The sequence below is a fragment of the Solanum lycopersicum genome, chromosome 9 (assembly GCF_036512215.1).
Source record: "Solanum lycopersicum chromosome 9, SLM_r2.1".
NCBI lineage: Eukaryota > Viridiplantae > Streptophyta > Magnoliopsida > Solanales > Solanaceae > Solanum > Solanum lycopersicum.
Genome location: NC_090808.1, coordinates 30,276,208 through 30,300,442, shown reverse-complemented (window position 1 = coordinate 30,300,442; position 24,235 = coordinate 30,276,208). Strand labels below are relative to the sequence as shown.

Sequence of the window (24,235 nt, the reverse complement as noted above, 5' to 3'; positions counted from 1 at the left end):
TCATTTCCTTTAATGTTCTGTTCTTCCGTTTCTCTAAACCATTTGACTATGGTGTATAGGGTGCAGAACTTTGATGAATAATATCATATTTCAAATATATTTCTGCAAAAAGAGATTCATATTCTCCACCCTTATCACTCCAAATCATTTTTATCATTAGATTTAATTGTTCTCTACATCATTTTTGTATTGCTTAAATGCATCAATTGCTTCATCCTTACTATTAACAAAATATACATAACAAAATCGAGTACAGTTGTCAATAAAAGTTATAAAATATTTTTTTCCACCACGAGATGATGTAGACTTCATATCACATATATCTGTGTGAATTAAGTCTAAAGTTTTGAATTTTCTTTTAATAGACTTATAAGGGTGTTTTACAAACTTTATTTCCACACAAATTTCGCATTTTGATTTATCGCATTTAAAATCAGACAATACTTCTAGAGTGATGAATTTTCGTAAGGCTTTGTAATTTATATATTCCAAACGGGCATACCATAAATCATTTGACTAAAATAAGTAAATAGAAGTAGAATTCTTTTTAATACTGTCAACAACCATTACATTCAGTTTGAAAAGATCCTCATTGAGTTAGCCTTTTCCTATGAACATCTTGTTCTTACTTGTTATAGCTTTATCACTAACTAGGACACATTTTAAACCCGTTCTTAACAAGTAATGCAGCAGAAACTAAATTCTTCGTAATAGTAGGGACATGCAAAACAATGTTCAAAGTCAACACCTTGCTGGATGTTATTTTCAACATTACTTTTTCAGTTCCTCCAATCCTTGTTGTTGCTGTGTTTTCCATGAAAAAATCTTCATCATACACAACAGGAGTGTAGTTGCAAAGGCTTCTTTCGCAGAGAAAATATGTCAAGTGACACCTGAGTCGAGAAACCACTCCTTGGGATTTCTAACTAAGTTACACTCCTAGATCATTGCACACAAGTTATCTGCATCTTCCATCTCTTCCACGATGTTTGCTTGACTTTTGTATTTGCGTTTGTCTTTGTTCTTTCTTGGAGCACGGCAATCAGAAGACCTATGACCAGCCTTGCCACAGTTATAACAGTTGCCTTTGAATTTCTTCTTGGACTGTTCTGATTTCTGCCCGTTGGGCTTCTTTCTCTTTTAGTCTTTGGTAGGAGCTTCTTCAACAATATTAACTCTGATGATTGTTGAACTCTTAAGGGACTTCATTTTGGTGTTTTTGTTATCTTCTTCAATCTTTATCTTAATCACAAGATTTTCAAGCTTCATTTCTTTACGCTTGTGGTTTAGATAATTTTTGAAGTCATTCCACGAAGGAGGATACTTCTCGATCACTGCAACCACTTCAAAAGCTTCATTTACTACCATATCTTCAGCAATCAGATAATGGAGAATAAGTTGGAGTTCCTTTACTTGTGATCCAACAGATTTACTATATACCATTTTATAGTCTAAAAACTTTACGACCACAAAAATTTTCAAGCATGCATCTTCTATCTTATATTTCCTCTCAAGTGCATTCCACAACTCTTTTAAAGTTGTTATTGCACTATAGTCATCATATAAGTCATTCTCTAAAGCACTCAAAATGTATCCTTTACATAGGAAGTCTCTCTGGTCCCATGCTTCAATAATCATGAATTTTTCTCTGTTTGGCATATCAACAACAGACATTGGAGTTTCTTCACTGGTAAATTTTTGCAGACGAAGAGTGATAAGCTAGAAAAATAACCATTGCTGCCATCCTTTGAAATTGACACTAGTGAATTTATTCGGTTTCTCTTCTTGTGATACAACAGTTCGGGGTGGTGCAGCAACAACCACTGTAACACCGTTGTTTGCTATTTTTAATAAATAAAAGTCAATACAGTCGTAGTAAGCAATAACTTATAATTGTAGCCTTGAAGGAGTATAAAATCATGAAGCTTTTTGTCTCTACCAGTAATACAGATTAATAATAATAAATTAATTTCCTTAAGATTGTTGCTGTTGTATTAAGAAGAACTAGAATTACCGATTCCAATAAATTTTGCAGAAATACGAAGTAATCAAAATTTACTAAACCAGAAAGAAAGATGAACAAAAATTAATTAAGGAAAAATATAATCTTTAACGTACTAGAATTTTGAAAAAAGTAAACAAGAAAAAGATCAAGTCTACTGAACTTACAATGTCCCCTTGAGAAAATTATTCCCCTCTAGTATCCGAGGTTTGATTTGGAATATGTCCTCCAGGGTAAAATGATCTCAATCACCAGTGTATGGATACTGAAAGCTCTGGTGTCAGCGAACCACTCAACAACAGTAAAATACACGAAGTTATTTTTGTACAGAAGAAGAAGAAGAGATCAGAAAAATTTGTAAGGAAATGTTTGGAAGAGTGAATGATATTTATAGGCAAGAGGAACAGGTTCCGAAAGGTTTCAACCCTTCAGAATCTACATGACCATTAATAAAAATTTGCAACCTTTCAAATGATATTGACTGTTCCTTAAAGATGCAACCTTTTAGAACAATTATTTCAAAAATGGCAGAAAATTTAAATAAAATGAGAAAGTTTTTAAATCAAATGGATTGCGCGCGGATTTGAGTTGGGTCGGATTAATCAACTAAAAAATTGAAAATTTTCGATTAATTTCAACTAAATAACTGAAAACATTTTTGTTATCAACTAATCAATTGAATTTTTTTTGGATATTTAATTTAATTAATTAATTAAATAGATAATTAAATAAATAATTAAAACAAACTTTGTCTAAAAAATAATATCTCGATTGATCATTTTCCGAGTGACGACGATGACGGCGCGATGAAGATCCCTCTTTTCAACTCTTTTAACAATTAATAGGAGTGCTTTTAGATTTGAACTCTCCTAATTTTCTTTCCACCACCGATAAGAGACTAATGCCTTTTCATTAAAGTATAAAAGGACTTTTCAAGTTCTCAACTCTTCAAGTTCTCAACTTTTCAAGTTCTCAACTTTTCAAGTTCCTCTCTTTCCCTCTCTTTCCCATTAATTCTTGCTACATGCCCAACAATCACCACAACCATCTCAACTTCATTGGCCTCAACATTTATAGATGCACTATTTTATTAAAAGACAATAGTGAGACTCGCCTTGGGGTAGGGCATTGACAAATCTCTCTGCAGCATACGTATGTGGTTTGGTTGTAAAACTATAGAAATTTAGTTTTTGGGTTGAGTTTGATCGACATTCAGGGTTTGAATGTTCGAAATGAAATTATAATAGTTCAATTGGATTCATGGATGAATTTAGTTGTAGGGGAGGTCTTCGTGACTTTTGAGGGTTCATAAGTTTGTTTTCGATTTTTCTAGGCGTCAACTTAGTTTATTTTGGTATTCACGGGTGTCAAGTCAAGGACACCTCAGATTTATGTTTTGATGAGTCCATTGAGTTCGAAACATCGAGTATAATTGATTTACATGTATGATTTGTGTGTACGGGATTCCAAACGAAATCCAAGAATCCTTTTGATGATTAATTTGAGTTTGGTTGTTTTACTGGTTTCTGGTTCTAATGCATGACCATTTTGTTCATCATGATCGTGAGACTCCCACATAATGATCGCGTAGCACTAGTTTAAGGTCAATCGTAATTAATTTGGCAAACCCTCTTTTCCTTTTCTTTTTTGATTTGAGAAAAAAAGGGTATTATTTCAATTTTTCACTTTAGGTATTTGATGGTTTGTACACTAGACAATAAGATTTTGAGGTTTTAATAGAAAGAAAAAGTTTTCTTGCTTTATCTTGTTCTTGCTTTATATTTCTACTGTTCATTCATTTTTCGTTGGATCGAGGATAACATGTCTTGGTTAAATTAGATAAGTGTCATCACGTCCATTTTGAGTCGTGAAATTAAGCGTGTGATTTTACACCCTAAACATGGCTAACACCCAACTTTCGACGCTCGCCTTATCGACTTTATACAAAAGTATATGTTAAATTTCTTCATTAATACTGTTGATTTTCATAATTCGTTAATAAATGAATAATGCTTAACAATATTTTTCGTGTATAAAATAAGAAGATTGAGAATAGCCAAAATAATTAGTCGTACTATGCATTTGCATATTTACTATTTGAAACTCCGTGAGGTGAAACTGTGAATATTATTTTATATTGCTTTTAAAATATATATTCAACACCTTTATTCATCATTGGTCTTCATATTTTTGTCATATCTCAAAATTATCACATTTTGTTATTTCATTATTTCAAAGTAATGTTTTTATTAGTGATGAGGTGATATTATTGTAGTACCGATATAATTTATTCATTATGTTTATTTTAATGAGGTAGATTACACAATATGAATTATGATAGTAATATATTTTACGAAATTGTGATTCTTTTTTTATTCGAGAGGTATGATATTAGATAATTTTTTTAATGAAATTCTATAATCATATTCTTAATTAACTCCTTTATATAATGTCTGTGTTATCATATTATTTTACTTGACTTTATTTCAGCGAAATCGATATTGGATATATCTATGGACAAGTTAAGCTAAGCCAATAAATTGGTGAGACAAGTAATAAAAAAGCCAGCGAAGGAAATGACTACTCAGTCAAGTATATTTGGATGTTTTTGCAAAGTAATGATCCTACAACTAATTATGGAAAAGAGTCTAACATACCCATCAACTATTTGAATTGATAGAAATTACTCTTTGTTTATATTTGGGCCTCCAAATATCCTTGACGCCAATCTCTTGGCTCAAAAATTCCCTATCATACCAAGGTGGATGGAGGGTAATATCATGCCAAATCCTATAGTATAAAGGCATTTGAAACTCGTTTTCGTTAAAATAATTTGAAATTACTTAATATATGAGCTCACATGATTGACTTGATTTTAAATGTCAATAGGAAAAATTAAAAAAAAAGAGTTAAGCATGTACTCTATACAACCCCCTCACCCCCCCCCCCCACCCTCACTTCACTCTTCTATTCTTTTTTTTTTCTATTTGAATCTTGTCCACTATTTTAATTTTTTAAAACTTTTTTTTGTGACAAACAAGAGAGAAAACAAAGGAGGAAAATAATAATGACATTCATATAGAAATCTAATTAGGTCAATAAAAGATGACTTAATTAAGTAAATATGTATGCGTACTATATTTTATTTTGTATGTACCAAAAATTCAAAATAAAACAATAAAAATAATCATTTGTCCTATCTCCATCCTCATCCCACCTTGACAATAATATAAATGAAAATAATATAAACATGTGAATTTATTTCAAGTTTGAATCCCGAATATCATAATTATTAAGAATAAGAGATTAAAAAATAAAAAGAGAAAATGAACAAGATATTTGGATAATGGAAAGAAAATTTTATATTGATAAAAATAAAATAAAAATTTAGATGGAAGATCAGTTGGTGAGCATGGATTTTAGTTGGATCCCCATTTATGAGTTGAGTTATAATAAATTGGGGGTTAGATTTTAAATAGGCCAATAGGAAGATATCATGAAATTAATTATTTTTTCTATATCATTTTCAAGTGTATTGGACCAAAATATGAATCATATGTGATTTTATAAAATAATAACTTTTTTTAAATTTAATTTTTATTATTTATTTGAGAAGGGTTTAAATTTGGACAATCAGATTAGGCAATACAATAATTAAATATTTAATAATTTTATTTTAAGGGAGCTATCAAAAAATAAGGGAAACTATGAGCCAAAGGATTAACATCGAGGGTATTTTTGAGCTAAATAGTGCATCGATCGGTTCGGTTCGGTTTTACGTATAATTTGTTCGGTTTATCGGTTTTCGGTTTTAAAATATGCTAACCCAATAACAAATCAATAAGAAATTTTTTATCGGTTTATCGGTTTTTGATGTTATCGGTTCGGTTTCGGTTAACCCAATAAGAAAATGTCGATCAAATAATATATAATACTACGTATGTTATAATTACATGTTACCAACTTGCCACCAAAACATAATAGAAAACTTTGAATGTTGATCAAATTACTAACATTCACAAACTTGCAAAAGCGATTGCCAACAATTACGAACTAGAATTAAAACTAAAATAAAATATTTCAATGAGACAATCTTGAACAGTTGCTTGATCCACCAGATAATGAACAAAGTTCTCACCAATTTCCAAACCAAAAAATTGCATAGCCTGAAAAGCTAATATTGAATCTATTTATGTATTAAATCATGTATATTTAATTTTGAGGAAGGGTAAAGTAGTAAATAACTATCGTCTTATTGGGTTATCAGTTTACCCAATAACCCAATAGGAAAAACCGAAACCGACCCAATAACCCAATAATTAATTTTTCTAAACCCATTAAAAACTCAATAACCACTAACCCAATAAGAATAACCCAATAGCATTTTATCGGTTCGATTTATTGGTTGGTTCGGTTTTTGCATACCCCTACTTAGGGATGCTAATGACATAATTAGGATATTTACCCTTTTAATTTAAAAAATTATCTAAAAAGTCTGAGGAATTGTATCTAATTGGTCGAGGTAATATGTTTCGGATATAATAGATAAAATACATTTTATTGGACTTTATGTTCATTTTTACTTATATATTTTGCATGATTTTTAAATATAATAATTGATATATATATATATCTTTATCATGTTATTTATATTAATTAATTAATAAATAAGTAATTGTAAGTAAAATATGAAAAAAAATATTGTTTTTTACTTCATATAGTAAAAGTGAGAATCTATTTTCAAAAATAATAATTTTTTTATCTCATATTACTAAAAGGGAAAATCTATTTTCGAAATAATGAAAAAAAATAACGGCATACGCATAATCTTTTCCATGTCGTGCCACCTTTATATATATATATATATATATAATTTAAAGAAACAATTAATCTATACTATTATATATTTTTCAAAATAAAAAATTAAAAATATATTAACTTCAATTTTCATCTTGAAAATAAACTCTTTAAAAATAATAGTGTTAAGTATATATGTACATATCTCTCTCTCTATATATATAAAAAAAATTAAGAGAAGAAAAAATAAATCAAATAACTTGATGCTCCTAAAATGTATATTGAATAAACTTTATCTAGGAGTTTCAAACTCGCGTTCCTCTGCAAGGAATTGAAAATTGACTAACTCAATCGCGCACACTTCATTATCAAAAATTACACTATATTAGGTGTGTGCGTTGATCGGTTCGGTTCGGTTTTACATATAATCGGTTCTGTTTATCGATTTTCGATTTTAAAATATGCTAACCCAATAACAAATCAATAAGAAATTTTTTATCGATTTATCGGTTTTTGATGTTATCGGTTCGGTTTCGGTTAACCCAATAAGAAAATGTCGATCAAATAATATATTATAGTACGTATGTTATAATTACATGTTACCAACTTACCGCAAAACATAATAGAAAACTTGATGTTGATCAAATTACTAACATTCATAAACTTGCAAAAGCAATCGCCTACAATTATGAACTATAATTAAAACTAAAATAAAATATTTCAATAAGACAATCTTGAACAGTTGCTTGATCCACCAGATAATGAACAAAGTTCTCACCAATTTCCAAACTAAAAAATCACATAGCCTGAAAAGTTAATATTGAATCTATTTATGTATTAAATTATGTATATTTAATATTGAGAAAGGGTAAAGTAGTAATAACTATCGTCTTATTGGGTTATCGGTTTACCCAATAACCCAATAGGAAAAACCGAAACCGACCCAATAACCCAATAATTAATTTTTCTAAACTCATTAAAAATCCAATAACCCAATAACATTTTATCTGTTTGATTTATTGTTCGATTCAGTTTTTGCACACCCCTATTAAAAGGTGGATGCCAAGGATATTTTAGCCCAAAAAGGTGGATGAATGATCATTTTATATCAATTCAAATACTTAACGGGATTTTAGGCCCTTCTCCGTACAAACTTATATATAAATAATTTTCTAGGAGAGAATCACTTGTGATTAATCCCCATATCGTATCATAAATAGGGTAATTAATTAATAATTAAGGAGCAAAGGGTAACGTCAACGTTGCTCGTAGGAACAATTTCAAAATGACTAGAGTCGGCCGTTAGTTTTTTCTCCGGGTATTTCGAGCCTTAGTCTGGTGTGATTTCTAGGGGATTGATGTCGTAGGCTAGCTTTTCAATAATGCCACCGTTTTGTCCTGTTACCACATGCTTCTACTTGATTTAATTGTGTATCTCATCCTTCTCAACCCGTTTATCATCTCTATCCACCTGTCATGATGAGCATCATTGTTATTTTTACTCGTAAAGCCTGAAATGATGTGTACAGTGAAAGTTTAGGTGGAGCCCGCATGTAAAAGCAAAAGTATTAGAGTAGTACATAGAAAAATTGTTTTTGGTCGACAAGAGAAAATACAAGCACACTACACTATCATGTACAACTACCTTAAAGCACAAAATCAATAAAATACCAAAAATGGCCTCTATTTCTATGTTTACATACGTTATTGCAAATGTGCATCCACTTCTCTAACAAATCCTATACATTTCTTTTGTTCCTTAACTAAAAAACACACAAAGGAAAGGGAAATGCACATGCTATATTAAAGGGTTAGTTGGTAATGCACAAAAACAAAATATTACTGGTACATATTTATAATGGGTAAAGTGTGGGGTTGACCTGAGTTGGCCTGACTAAAATCCAGCTTATATATGGATCATGTTATCTTAAAAATTAATTAATATTACTCATCACTTTATCATCTTCTGTATTTTTTACTAATTATAAGGGAGGTTTAAAAATTCTCTTTTCACATGCCTTCCAACTAATTTCACATGCCTTCCCTTCCTCCCTATTTCCCAATTTCCCCCTTCTTTTTTTTTTTTGGGTGTGTTCTTCACATTTTTTTTTCTCTTCTACTTTAGAATTTGAAAATATATTGAAACTAATCTTCCACTGATTAGCAAAAAGGGACAGTGATTATAACTGTAATCCACACGTATCTTGTTAAATTAAATGATCTGATTCTAGGTTACATGTTGAAAAGCATTACATTATTCCCTTCCGTCTTATAATTTCATTGCAACTCAACAAGTCAACATTCAATACTATAGGAAACATACATGCATTTAAGAACTTTCAGATTATCCTCTAAGACAACCCCCAACTTACACTAATGCAATGTGAAAGTAGCATCCCATACTACTACTTCCACTTATTGCTCCTTAGGAATAACCCTAGACTAGGCACATCACACTTAATCATTTACATAGCCTTCATCAACATTACACATAAGATCAACATGCTTACATAAAGTCAACTTACTTCATTAACATCGTATAGTAATCCATTCCTCCGTTTCATTACAAGGCACACCAAGACTTCCTCTAAATGTCTACTTGTGCAATGGATAGATGGCATCTCATTCCACCACCTACCCTAGGTACTACACCCATAAGAGGAGTTAGTTAATTATATTCATTTGTGGGGCCTAGATTTAATCGTCATAGACCATAAGATCTTAACATGAAATCCTAGTATTAACCCCTACTGTATAAAGGATCCCCACTTGCCTAAGGTTGGGTAATTCTTTTAGCTTTTACATGGATCTCCAATAGCTAGACTTATGTAGGCGCATAGTTTAGGGATATAGAGATCGCTTATAAGTACTATATCTCAACTAACAAAGAGTACTCATCTCAATAGGTACATTGGATACAACATCTCTACTCACGAAAAGTATCCACCCCTTTGTCAAATCCTCTTGGTGCTAAGCATAACTCCCCCATGGAGTCTTAGATATTCATTTCATTCATTAGCTATAGGTTAAGAGATAACTACTAAATAGTACATCTCAACCTACCATTCATTCATTGGTAAGCTCTTGGGAATAGTGAGGTTACTACTAAACACTTCATCTCAACTCACGAACTGTGTCCACCCCAAATCCCGCATTTTATATTCATTGGAGTTCTTAGGAATATTGAGGTTGATACTAGATACTACATCTGTACGTATGAAGAGTGTCTACCCCCAAAATCCCTCATTCATTCATTTATTAGAGTCCTATTGAGAAAACCTTTTGATAGACTCTCATTCATACATTTGCATTAGCTTCATTCATTCATTATGTCTGTGAGTATATGTGAGAACACCTTTCACATAAGTCCTATAATACATAACATTGTCTACTAAACATGATCACACTACATTCATCATAACACACACGCAACCATGTCTCATGTTCACATTATACTTCAAGTAGTCATAGCATCGTCAAGACACACATTTATAATCTCATAAGACATCTCTATGCACATACTTTGTACCACCAATTTACTTCACATTCAATGCCTTGAAGGACGTAATCACAATTCACATTTATATTCAGAAGCATTAAGTAAACACCGCCACAATAAGTGGACCATACCGCACAAGATCAATTCAAGAAAACTAAAAGATATAGGTCAACGTACCCTTCATCCAAGCCTTGGTTACCTTTACTCAATGCTCCAACAATTCATCATATAATTAGGCATAAATGGCAGTAGATAATGATAATACGACATAGTATAAACACAATTCTAACATTATCCAATCAAATTCATCAAACCCACTACATAAGCTAAAATTAGAGAATTTTCATGATCATGGATCCATTGAGTTTTTTTACCATAAACCATTAACTAACATTGAAAACATCATAATACATCCATTAACACCTATTCATGCAAGAACCCATGCTTAGAATTCGAATAAGAAGAATTTATGATTTCGAAACCCTTTTGAAAAAAAAAATCATTTGGATTGACTCCTCCAATGAGAGAAAAATCAAGATGAACTACCATACCTTATTGAAGTTCTATCCACGAAATTATGGTTAAAAACTTGGAGAATTTGGCCTTCTTCCTTGGAGCTTGAAGTTCATCAATGGAGGATTTAACTAGACAAAGAATTTTAGAAAGAAGGGACAACCTATAATTTTTTTATACTAATTGAGGATTGGTTATTTTTTTAGGGTAATGGGTGTATAATGACCTGAAATCAATACATAATACATCCCCAAAATACCCAATGCACCCTTACATTAATTGGACCTTTTTAATAAAGTCAAATTTAGCTTAAATTTTTGGAATTATCGTTTAGAAAGAAGTCCGCATCGTAGAGTTTTTCCCCGGAGATATTTTAAAATAAAATTTTGCAAAAGTAGAGTCTGAGATGCGGACCAAAATTTGGTCATAAGGTTAACCAAGTCCACAACGCGTACTAGTTTCATCCATGTGTATTTGCTTTCTGCCTTGGGCAGTTTGTTGGCCAGAAGTTGGGTCCTCCTCAAGGACCCCTAGGGTGGTCCTTTGGGAGTCGTAACAAGACGTTTTGACCCTCAACATGTTCCTCTATATGTTAGGGTTATCCCCACTGATTTTATACTCCAAGAAACACCTAAAAACATATATAACATATAAGGACACACTAGCACATACTCAAGACTAGTATCTGGACATCTTGGTCGTCCTTTGAAGTTCAACTTCCGAACTCTTCAAAACTGACCTCTAAGATATTCTTCATCATTTAACACATTATTAACTCATGAAACACATGCGAAGCTCCAGTTTGTCCTATTTCATTTTGAGGCTCGTTACATATTGAACACCAACATCTCCAATCTCTACAGTTTAGTAAGAAGGAGAAGAATGGGGTTAGCACATTAGATGTACTGATTATGACGACCATGTAAAAACATGCTTAAAAATGAAATTCCATTGAAAGTCATTCTTTGATGCTATTTTGGTAAAACTTAATGAAATACATGTACAAGAATCATAGTACTCAATTGTAACCCCCATACAAGTTATTATTCACATTGGAACATAGATAACATGTAAACCATTTATTTACCTTTAACCATTCACCTCAAGTAACCCTTAGGCAACACTTTCTGCAATGTACGGATAGTGTCCCATACGACCATCCACACCAAAGCATTACCATAAAGTTACCTCAAGTGAACTAACCACCTATCATGCTTCACATTTCAAGTAATCATGCTCCACTAGTAGCGACATACAACATATAAATGTATTGATAAATTAAGTAATTTCATGATCTTAAGATATTCATCTAAAGTTACTATAAGGAATACGTAAGTAAGACATGAAGTGGCAGTCTATACTATCTCTTCATACCACACCTAGGTATTCCTTAAGTCTATAGTAGACAGGACTCCTCAAATTTTATCATAACATGCTAATTATCTTATTCCATCCATATAAGCTACTCATTAATAATTTCATGTACATAATAAGTCAATATTCATCAATTTATAATAAGGAAATAACTCATATGTATTGAATAGAAGTATACCATACTTTTTTTCAATACACAAATAATCATTTAAGTCATTCATTTATTAACTTCATTTTTAAGTCCTTCATTCATCAAGAAACAAGATCAACATTCTTCATTAACCGGATCATAAGATTCTATACATTCATTTAATTATTATAAGGAACACATTGTGAGTCCTCAAGAAGCCTACTTGTGTAATAATTAGATTGTGTCCCATTACACCACCCACACTAAGTAGTGCATCCTTAGGAAGCCATAGTTCATTAACATTATTTGTGCGCATAATCCTTAATCGACAAATACTATGAGAGCTTGACATGGAATCCTGGTGTCACACTCACCGGATAAGGGATTCCTACTTGTCTAAGGTAGGACTATTTCTTTTAGCTTTATGTGAATAACCACGAGCTAATTCTATGTGGGCACATAGTTATGGACAAGGAAATTTCTTCTAGATACTCCACCTTTACTTATAGGGGGAACATCTATCTCAAGAGATTTCTACTAATTACCACTCCTCAACACGCGGATGAGCATCCATCTTTAACCATATCCGCTCGGTGCTTTGAATTATTAGCCACTAAGTACATTACATTTTTTTACCTTAGTTGATTATTAGATAAGGGATTGCTACTAGATACTCTATCTCAACTCAAGGGTGAATATCCATCCAACCTACCATTCATTCATTGGAAAACTCAAAGAAATATTGAGATTGTTACTAGACACTCCACCTCTACTCTGGTGTGAGTATGCATATCGAATCCCACACTCAGTCATTAAAATACAATTAACAATAACCTTTCAATACTCTCATTTATTACATTATCATTAAGCTTCATTCATTCATTTATTCATTCATGTGAGTGTTAGTATTTGAGAATAACCTTTCAAATAATCACAATCATTCACAAGTCTTCGTGGAGAGATATTATTCAATCCAAACACATGTAACTTCTACACATGGTCATCTTCATTCATTTAAGTCACACATACACTTTGCATCACCTTCACATATATATATTCTCGTAATAATACTTCAATTCATTTCCACATCACCTCCACCATAAGTGCATCACACATTAATTTAGCACAATTGTATGATAATAAGAATAAATCTCAACCCACAGATCCAAAATGGGACAAGAGATAAGTCAATTGACATATTTTTAAAACCAACTCCATCATTCACATAATCAGTTCAATATGAACTCATTCATAATTTCCCTTTCTACGTCATACTTCTCATATAATCAATAATTAACAGTTCACCACCATAAGATAAAATCAATGACATGAATTCATAAACTAATCTCATATAAACACATACTATTGAATATACATTTATACTCAAGTAATTTCCAAGATAAAAATATATAGGGAAATCATGGGTTCATGAAGATATTCAATGTAAAATTAGTTTATAATCATAAAAAAAACCTCAATTCATCAATATATTTTCCTTTAAAATGTTAAATCAATAAACCCATGCTTATATTAGAAAGTTGGATTTTTATCTTTGAAAAAAATCTTGAAATCCATTTTTATTTGACTCCTTGAATAAAAATATGAAGGATTAATATACATATTAGAGGAAATCCCACGAAATTTCCTCAAAAAAATCTTGAAGAAATTGACTTAAAAGCTGGGAGTCTTCAATGGAGTTCTTAGAGAGAAAGTAGTTAGAGAGAGAGGGTTTTGATTTGAGAATTTGAAGAATGCACTTAAAATTGGTATTTCATTGTTTTAAAAATCTTAAAATATGGTAATATACCTAAAATAATCTCATATGCATTTAATTATCTAATGGAGGAATATACCAAACCACCCTTGGCTTGACAGAAACTAGACTGCAGCACTGGACCCATCTAGGACTACCATCTATGGACCATAAAAGGGTTGACCGGGCATGTTGTTGGCGTGTCATTTGGTTAAGAGACTTGGGATGGGAGATAAGGCTACCTATACTCAGTATTGACCTACTCCCATGACCTATTGGACGTAAATCAATCTAACAGGCATAGGTAGGCGCCGTAAGTCATGCTGTTTTGGTAGTTTTTTGGCCAAGTAGGAGCTACTTCTACAAACTCATAATTAGCACTTACTTCATCATTTTTCATTGCAGTATGGAGAAACTACCTTCTTGAGCTTTAAGCATGCTCATCAAATTAACATAAGTGAACATATGCAATTACTATGAAAAGTACACATAGGCATGATAAATATTTCAAATAGACAACTGATACTAAATACACATTAACAGGAGAAATTATAGATTAACTAGTTATTTTATCATTTAAACATAATATTATCAAGATCATGCATAACATAAGGACCATGAAACTCATAATCATACACATGACTCTAAAAACATCAAACAAGCTACTAGGAAATCTTTACCTTAGGCTTGAGTAAGCATATAAAGAAAGAAGTAAGGATACCAACACTTCTCAACAACTTTACTACTAAACATACCATCCCCCCACTTAAGGATAAGCCCATCTAAGGTCAACATTCCATAAAATTAGAACCTCAATTCACTAAGACCTTACCATATAAGAACAATTATCCCCCACATGGGAGAAAGCTTATACTATATCTTCTACACTTCACTCCTTTCTATTCTAAGAACGGAGCAAAACCTTACAAAATCTCAATACTCATCACACTTTCTAAACACCATATTTCATCAAACATTTTAACATACCTCAAATTCAACAATATTTAAGCCGAATTATACCAATAATACACATAATCATATAAGGTGGCTTATTCAACTAAAGTCATCTTAAAAAAAAACATCTACCAAGTCACAAAGCCATATTTGCCTCCCAACCTACCTTTTCTCTCCGTCAACCCTTGCAACAAAAACCTATCAATGGGGTCACACTCTAAAGAACATCATATAAGGAATAAAGGGAAGGCATTGTAGAGATAAACTCTATGGAACGACTTCAAGAATGAAGAAGTGAATATTTCTTAGCAACCAATAGACTTCTTTTCATAAAGTGGATTGCTTCAAATTATGAATAAGAGTCTACTAGATGTGGTTTGACATATCCGAAGATCATTCTGAAATCTTGTGCTCTTATACCATGTTTGTTATGACACGAGAGCCCCTCTAATCGTAACACAGTGTACTCGACTTTAAAGAGGTCTTATACAAGCTTTATAGCATTCATTTATTGAAAAGGTAAATAAAAATAGAGAAAAATTAAAACGTCTTAAAAATCAAAGGTATTATCATCAAATAGAAAATGTAAGAGTCTCTAGACTTTGAATACTATGTATCAAACCATCTATTACTTTGAATATAACATTAGGTACTTAGTCCATAAAAAGCTTTAACATAAACTAAAAGACATAAAAAATAACGTATTGGGTTTCTTCCTCATAACTATGAGGACTCACCAAGTCTTAATGTTCATGAACCTAAGAAACTGATCAACAGGTATAGAGCACCAAAATCTCCAATTCCTACAATTTAGCAAGCAAAAGGGGAACACTGAGGTTATCACATTAGATGTACCAAGTATGATGACCATGCAAAAACATGCAGGAAAAGGACATTTCATTGAAAGTCATGCTTTGATGCTATTTTGGTAAAACTTCGTGAAACACAACAATAAGAATTATAGTACTCCATCGTAACACACATACAAGTATCACTTTAAAACACTACATCACATCTAAACCATTTCCTTTACCTTTAACCATTCACCTCAAGTAACCCTTAGGAAACACTTTATACAATATAAGGATAGAATTCTATACCTCCATCCACACCAAAGAATCACCTAAAGTGAACTAACCTCATATCATGCTTCACATTACAAGTAATCATTCTCAACAAGTACCAACAAACAACAGATAAATATATTCATTAATTAAGTCATTTCATGATCTTAAGACCTTCATCTAAAGTTACCCTAAGGCACACCTAACTATGATAGTAAGTGCAGCCCATAATAATTCTTCATACCACACCTTGGTATTTCTTAAGGATACAATAGATAAGACCCTCACATTTTAACATACCATTCTAAATATCTCATTTCATCGATATAAGCTACTCGTTCATCATTTCATATAGACAATAACTCAACATTCATCAAGTCATAACAAGGAAATAACTCACATATATACAATCCATGTATATCATACATTCTCTCATTACATAAATAATCATTTAAGTCACCCATTCATTAACTTCATTAATAACACTTTCACTCATTAAGATACAAGATTAAAATTCTTCATAAACCTAATTACATGAGTACATTCATTCACTTAGCATTATAAGAAACAAACCATAATTCCTCTCAAAGCCTACTTGGGCAATGCATAGGTGGTTTCCCATTCAACCACCTATTCTAAGTAGTGCATCCTTAAGAAGCAATAATTCATTATCAATCTTTTTGGGTATAATACTTAACCAACATAGACCATCAGATCTTGACATGGAATCCTAGTGTTACCCTCAGTAGATAGGTGACATAGACCATCATATCTTGACATGGAATCCTAGTGTTACCCTCACCAGAAAAGGGATTCTTACTTGCCTAAGGTAGGACCATTCCTTTTAACTTTTATGTGGAAAACCATTAGATAGTCCGATGTTGTGACGTAGTTATATGATAGGTAAATTGTTACTAGATACTCCGCCTTTGCTCACGGAGGAGCATCCATCTCAAGCGATTAATTATAAGTACCCCGCCTCAACTCACGAATTATCACCCATCTCTAGCCATATCCACTCGGTGCTTGACATTATTCCCCATAGAGTACATTACATTCTTTGCCTTAGTTAGTTAAGGGATGATGGATTGATACTAGATACTCCGTCAAAACTCACATGTTATCATTCATCCCAACCCACCATTTATTCATTGGAAATCTCAAAGGAATATTGATATTATTACTAGGCACTCCGCCTCTACTCACGGTTGGAGTATAAATCTCAAATCCCACATTCATTCTTTAGAGTACAATTGAGAATAACCTTTAAATAAACTCTCATTCATTACATTAGCCTTAAGTTTCATTCATTCATTCATTCATTCATTTATGTGTGTGAGAATGTGAGAATAAACTTTCATATAATAACCATAATCAACCAATGTTCATACAGAAACAATATTCAATCTTAACACAAGAAACTTATACACGACAATCTTTCATTCATTTAGGTCATAGACATACTACATCACCTTTGCATATACAATCTCATGAGAACACTTCAATTTAATGCCATATTACATTCAATAAGTAAACACCTCAACAATAATAAAATCACACAACAATATGGCATAATTGTATGTTATTAAGAATCCATCTCAACCCGTAGATTCATAATGCTACAAGAGATAAGGAAATTGACATATTTTCATAACCAGTTTGATCATTCACATAATCAATTCAACATGAACTCATTCATAGATTCCCTTACTAGGTCATGATCCTCATATCATCAACAATTAAAAAATTTACCACCATAAGATATAAAAATGACATGAATTTATGAACTAACCACATATAATCACATACTATTTATTATAAATCTATAATCAACCAATTTACAATAAATTTCCAAGATAATGAGATTTAGGGAAACCATGGGTTCTTGAAGGAATTTAATGTAAAATAAATTTATAATTATCAGTTAAACCTCAATTCATCAATAGAATTTCCTTAACAATGTTTTATCAATGAACCGATGCCTAGATTAGAAAGTAGGATTTTTATCTATGAAAAGACTTTAAAAAATCTGTTTTGATTCTACTCATTGAATGAAAGACAAATAAAGGATAAAGGATCACCATACAAATTAGATGATAGGAAATGAAATTTCCTTGAAAAGTCTTGAAGAACCTTGAATAAGTTGACTTGAAAGCTTGGAGTCTTCAATGGAGTTCTTAGAAAGAGCAGTTTGAGAGAGAGGATTTTGATTTGAGAATTTCAACAATGAACTTGAAATTGGTATTTTATTGTTTTAAAATTCCTTAAAATTAATTAATATATCTAAAATAGCCTCCCATTTAATTATACAAAGGAGAAATTTACCAAAACACCCTTGGCTTGGCCAGAACTTGACAGCAGCACAGGCCCTATCTACAAACTACCATCTATGGACCATCGATTGGTTGAAGGGGCTTGCTGTTAGCTGGTAATTTTTGTCAGAGACTTGGGGATGGTATATAAGGATACCTATTCTAAGTCATGACCTACTACCATGACCTAAGAAGTATGGTTCAGTCTAAGGGGCGTAGGTAAGGGACGCAAGTCATCCTGCTATGACTACTTTTTGGCCAACGTTTGGGTCCTCTTGAAGGATCCCTTGGGTGGTCCCTGGGGGGGATAGTTGGAATTTTAACCCCTTTACACGATATTATAAGTATGAGGTTCACTTATAAGTAGTACACCTCAAAAAGTAGACCAAACTTCAACAACAAGATACTAGAACACACTAGCTCAAAAGACTAGTTTCCAGATGTCATGGTCGTTTCTTGACTTTTGACTTCAAAACACTTCAATGTAAACTTCTAAGACATTTCTCATTATTTAAGAAATCTACAAACTATATAAAAACATATGAGGCTCTAGTTCTTCCTATTTCATTTTAAGGTCCTTCAATGGATACTAAAACTTCTCCCGATTTGGCAAAATATGGCCATTTGAAAAATTTTGCCCTTAAGAATGACGTAAACCACTCCATCATTGAGAAAAATACATCATTTAGAAAAAATTACGGCTACATACACTGAACCCAAATGGACTCAATAATATGCACTGCAACCCCACTACTTTTAACCAATTTTGAGGCACAACAAACTTGGGAATTCACCAATATAGGCATTACAAAAATTATTCTACTTAAAATATGCATTTAAGCATACAAAAACTATCAAAGATGCATATCACACATCATTAAGATAAAATAAATTGCATAAGAGTACAAATTTCTAAAACTAAAGTAGGGGTTCGTAAAACAAACCTTTGATACCGAATAAATGATTTGAAATACTAGATGGCAAAATAATCCACATCTAACAAAATCTCAACAGCTAAAACATGGAAGAAACACAAAAATATAGAAAACAATGGGTGTGAGTTTAGGAAGAATAAAAGTGAGGGGAAGTGAAAGAGTTTGAAAGTTTAAACATTTGGCCATTAAAAACTCTCTGGTTCTCACCTATTTGGCAACAATAGTTTTGCTCGCAGATGCACTCGGCGACACGCTGAGTAGGCACATACCTCCAGTTAATGTGAGGGTCAAAACGATGAACTAGATTGTGATCACTGACCTTATCGGTAATTCACTAAGTTGCTATTGGGCTAGCTGAGTTTTACAAACTCCAATTTGAAATTATATTGAGTCTAACGATGGTATAATTCAGGCAAACAGACCTCTTCTGTGATGTGGCGACTGGAATTTTAGCCCCCCAATCTTCACTTTTTCAAACTCTTTCTACACTTTGACCTGCACAATCAACACACTATTAATTATAACTTTAAAAGAAAGCCAATAAAAACATGAGTTGCCTCCCAAATAGTGATTAGTTGACGCCATGGAACGATGCAAGTCCACCCTTAAACTTCATTTTTGGGGTTAGGCATATTATCACTAGGCAAGCCCCTTGCTATCTCGGGATCAAATGAGATGAAAAATGGTCCATTTTGGTCTCCAACTTCTTGATCGATATTGAATGAAGGGTATTAGTCTGGTGAAGGGTATACATATTTTATTTCATTTCTTTTAATATCTTTTTGAACCCTCAACTCTGCTGATTATGAGAGAAATCATATCCTCTGGCAGGACACCTTCCAAATTCTTTGGCTTTGGTGCTCATGGGAGGAACATACCTATCCTTCTCCCCATCCTTCAAATTTGTATTTAGGTCCCTCCATTCTCTATCACAATCCTTCCATACTTCATCCCTGTTCCAACCTTGGTTACCACTTTGCCTAGGGTAATTTGAACAATAACCACCACCTTGGTTGGGTAGGAAATTTACCTCATCATTTCACAAAGCCTCTACCTTTGCCTCCTCATGGTTAACACACCCGCACCACTGCATTAAAACTTTGAGCTCAAGCTCCTATGACATTCTTAGAAAAAATGTGAAGTTGTGTCACCATCTTGTCCATTTTCTGGTCTCTCTCTTGGTTTTTATCAAGCCGCTTCTTGGTCCATTTGAACGTGACAGAAGACAATAGATTTTCATGCGTATACCAAGCCTGATTGATTATCGTCTTTCCATCCAAGAATTGGCTGAGCTACTATCGAATGAGGTTCTTGAATTATACCTCCATACAAATGTTGGTCATCAACATCTTTGTTTACCGAGTGAAGGCTCCAATAAAAATTCTATAGAAACACGTTGCTGGGCAAACCATGAGTTGGGCATTGTATCACCAACTACTCTAATAGCGCCCAAGTCTTATGGACATTGTAGCACCAACTTTTCGAATAACAGCCAAGTCTAATGGATTTTGTAGAACCCGCTTATGAATCACTCTCTAGACGTTTAAATCTCTTAGTACTTTCTGGAAGAGACATCATCTTCGAAGGAGGTAAATATCGCACTTAAAATGTTGTAATAAACTCCTCTCACAAAGTGATTCATTCATGTGTCAATTCAAGAAGCCACTTGCACGCTTCCCCTATTAGAGAAATGGGAACAACTTCAAATTGACCGACTCTTGGGAGATATTATTGAAGGAGAAAGGTCCGCAAACATCAACAGAATGTATTCATAGAGATACTCATGAGCCTAACCACCTAATAGCCCCTCCAATTCCAAGATATCTAAAATAGTACTTGTGATGTGGAACACCGCATTTGCTTCGGCTAGAGGAAAACGAATGACACCACCCATAAGATGACATTTATTAGAATTAGGCTCATTGACACCGTTGATGTTTTTGATTTTGTCTTGGTGGCCTACTGATATACCGTGGTTTTACGGTAGTATTAATACTTTTTCCAGTTTAGTGTGTCCAAAAACCTTTTTGTGCTAATTTTTATATAAGTTTCTTTTTATTTTGCAAGGAATCTATTCAAAGCTGAATGCGGAGATTTTGAGTGAAAAAATGCAGAAGAGACCACCTACGGATCTTATGACGGTCCGTCATGCTTGTGATGGTCTGTAGGTGGCAGCGTAGTGCAGCTGCTGAAGGAAGATGGGGAAGTCTGACCAAGTGTGGGGTTACAAAGCTTGTGACGGTCCATCGTGTCTATGACGGTCTGTCCTGCAGGTTCGTCATGAAGTTAGAGAAGTGATCCTAGTACCCATATTCCACGAGTTGAAGTGTTTTGAAACGAAGGCCCTCGACGGACCGTTGTGCCTGTGACAGTCCGTTATACTTGCCGTCGAGGGTGATGAAGAAGAGCAGCAGAAGAAATTGCATAATTATGGGATGACGAAGTCCATGACGGTCCGTCGTGAAGATGGTGATCTGTCACGAGGTCCGTCGACCCAGCCGCATTTTGGCAGATTTCCAGCAAATAGAGTCCTTGTTTAATTTCGTATTTATTTTTTATAAATAGTTCGAAAAACCTCGTTTTTGAGGTTAGAATCTATATAGTTAGACTCTTAGACTCTATATAGTTAGACTCTTAGACTCTTAGACATTTAAACTCTTGATTGTTAGACATCATATTGTTAGACTTTTTGTATTAGTGTTAGACTTTTGATTATCATTGATTGTTGGTGATTTGTGGTGATTAATCAAGCAAACTTTCGGATTTTACTCTTTCTCATTGAAGTGAGTACATGAATTCTAATGTATTTGAAAATTGTGATTATGACTATGGGTAACTAAACTCCATAACTAGGGTTGTGGGAACAATAGGCAAATAATGAGATAAAACCTAACTAAAATAACAATTCTAGAATAGTGTCTTGCATGTATTAATAATTCTTTCACTTAGAAGTCTTTTTAACGGATGACCAACGTTAGAACTCGCCGTAATGCTACTTGTTGGACCAAGGAGGTAGATAATAGGAAAAGAATTATTAACATAGATTTAGTGTATACTATCTAATAGGCTAGTATTGATTGGTACGAGGTACTAACTTAGTCAAATATCGAATACGATGCTTAATATGAGGTAAAGATAAGGGCTAGGAAAGAAACACACGTAGCTGGACCAAGGTGCGGAGTGAGATTTCTAGGTGCCTGACCAAGGATTGAGAAATACATAACTTATCACTTTGCATGCAAGATACTAGGAAAGAATTGTTATCGTTAATATCAAGTTATGAACCTGTAGGGAACACATAAACCCTAGTTACTTTGATTTATTGATTAAAATCCAACATTCAAAGCTGTTAAGTGTCTCTTTCAATTGCGTTAGTTATTTTCATTCTTTTAGAATTAGAAACCCTCCCTTTTATTGTTTTTTACTTTCCAAGGAAGTCATTGACCAAACAATAGTAATAACAGGTTGAAGTTAAGCCTAAACTATTTTCCTCGTGGGAACGATCCCAACCTCACTAGTTGGGCTATTTACTTGACACAACCGCTTTACTTCTTATTTGAGAAGTATGTTTGAGCGTATCAAATTTTGGCGCCACTGTCGGGGATTATAGATTTTAGATTAACTTCAAATTATTACTATAATTTAGTTGATATTTTCTTGATATACTTTGTTTTATTGTTTTTGATTTTTTTTCAAAACTATCCTCCTTGTATGGCAAATACACGGAGAGGAAGAGAACCCTCATTTCCCTACGATCACGAGTTAGAGCGTACACTGCGCAAAATGAATCGGAACTTGGGATAATGATGATGATCCGAACCAGAACATCCAGCTCCGGTTGATGTTCATGGTCATATGTTACCCGATACTCCAGGTGAACACCAACAGAGGGGACAAAATCCCGTTCCACGGCCCCAATCATACTACAGAGTTATGATAACATAGCAGACTCGGATGGGCCACTTGTCTTGCCTCCTCTATCCACAGGCCATACCTTTGTGGTAACTAGTAGCCTGATGCAAATGCTCACTGCCATAGGTTTGTTTTCAGGGCTACCTTCTGCGGATCCACATGCCCATATATCTAAGGTAAGGGCAGTGTGTAAAAGCCGTGTAGAGAGGGCTGATTTGGATTTAGATGTAATAGGTCTTAGAGTGTTTCCTCTCTCACTGACGGGAGAGGCTGCTATGTGGTTCACTGAGCTCCCATACAACTCAATCTTCACTTGGAACCAACTAAGGGATGTCTTCTTAGCACGCTACTATCCGGTCTCCAAGAAACTAAACCACAAAGATAGAGTGAACAACTTTGTGGCACTACCAGGAGAGTCAGTTAGTAGTTCTTGGGAGAGATTCACCTCGTTCTTGAGAAGTGTCCCAAATCACCGTATAGATGATGAGGAATACTTCTATTGGGGACAGGATGATAACAATAAAGCGGTGTTGAACACTATAGCAGGTGGATCTTATGGGCACTGTCCTTATGCTGAGATCGCTAAAAAATTAGAGAAAATCTCCCGGAATAACAAAACTTGGAGTACTAGGAAGTCTGATACAGGGAGAAACACCTTCGCAGTGCAGTCCACTCACAACGCAGCCACAGATGAGATTCATGAAGAAATGGCTCAGATGAGAACCGAGCTTGGGTTGGTACTAAAACATTTCACTGGGGGTGCAGAAAAGATAAATGCAGTCAACTACTTGTCGAAACCACCGGCACGAAACGATGAGTGCTATTATGAGGAGGATTCTTATGCAGTAAATGAACAGATGAGGGGTTTCCGACCAAGTGCCTTGTATGTAATCAGGAGAATTAGCGTCAAGGTCCAGGAAACCAAGGTCAGAACTATGGTAACTACAATCGTGAGGGTCATTATGTCCGTGATGGAAACTACAATCGCGA

At 33.5% G+C, this 24,235-nt stretch overlaps 1 long non-coding RNA gene across 1 annotated transcript; it reads right to left on the bottom strand.

Moving 5' to 3' along the window:
- Nucleotides 1-7,886: 7,886 nt before the first annotated feature.
- On the bottom strand, nt 7,887-10,942 carry LOC138338237 (uncharacterized). Its single transcript, XR_011211678.1, has 2 exons — nt 10,850-10,942; nt 7,887-8,270 (listed from the first exon to the last, which is right to left on the bottom strand). It is a non-coding gene; the product is annotated as an uncharacterized lncRNA (long non-coding RNA).
- Nucleotides 10,943-24,235: the final 13,293 nt, after the last annotated feature.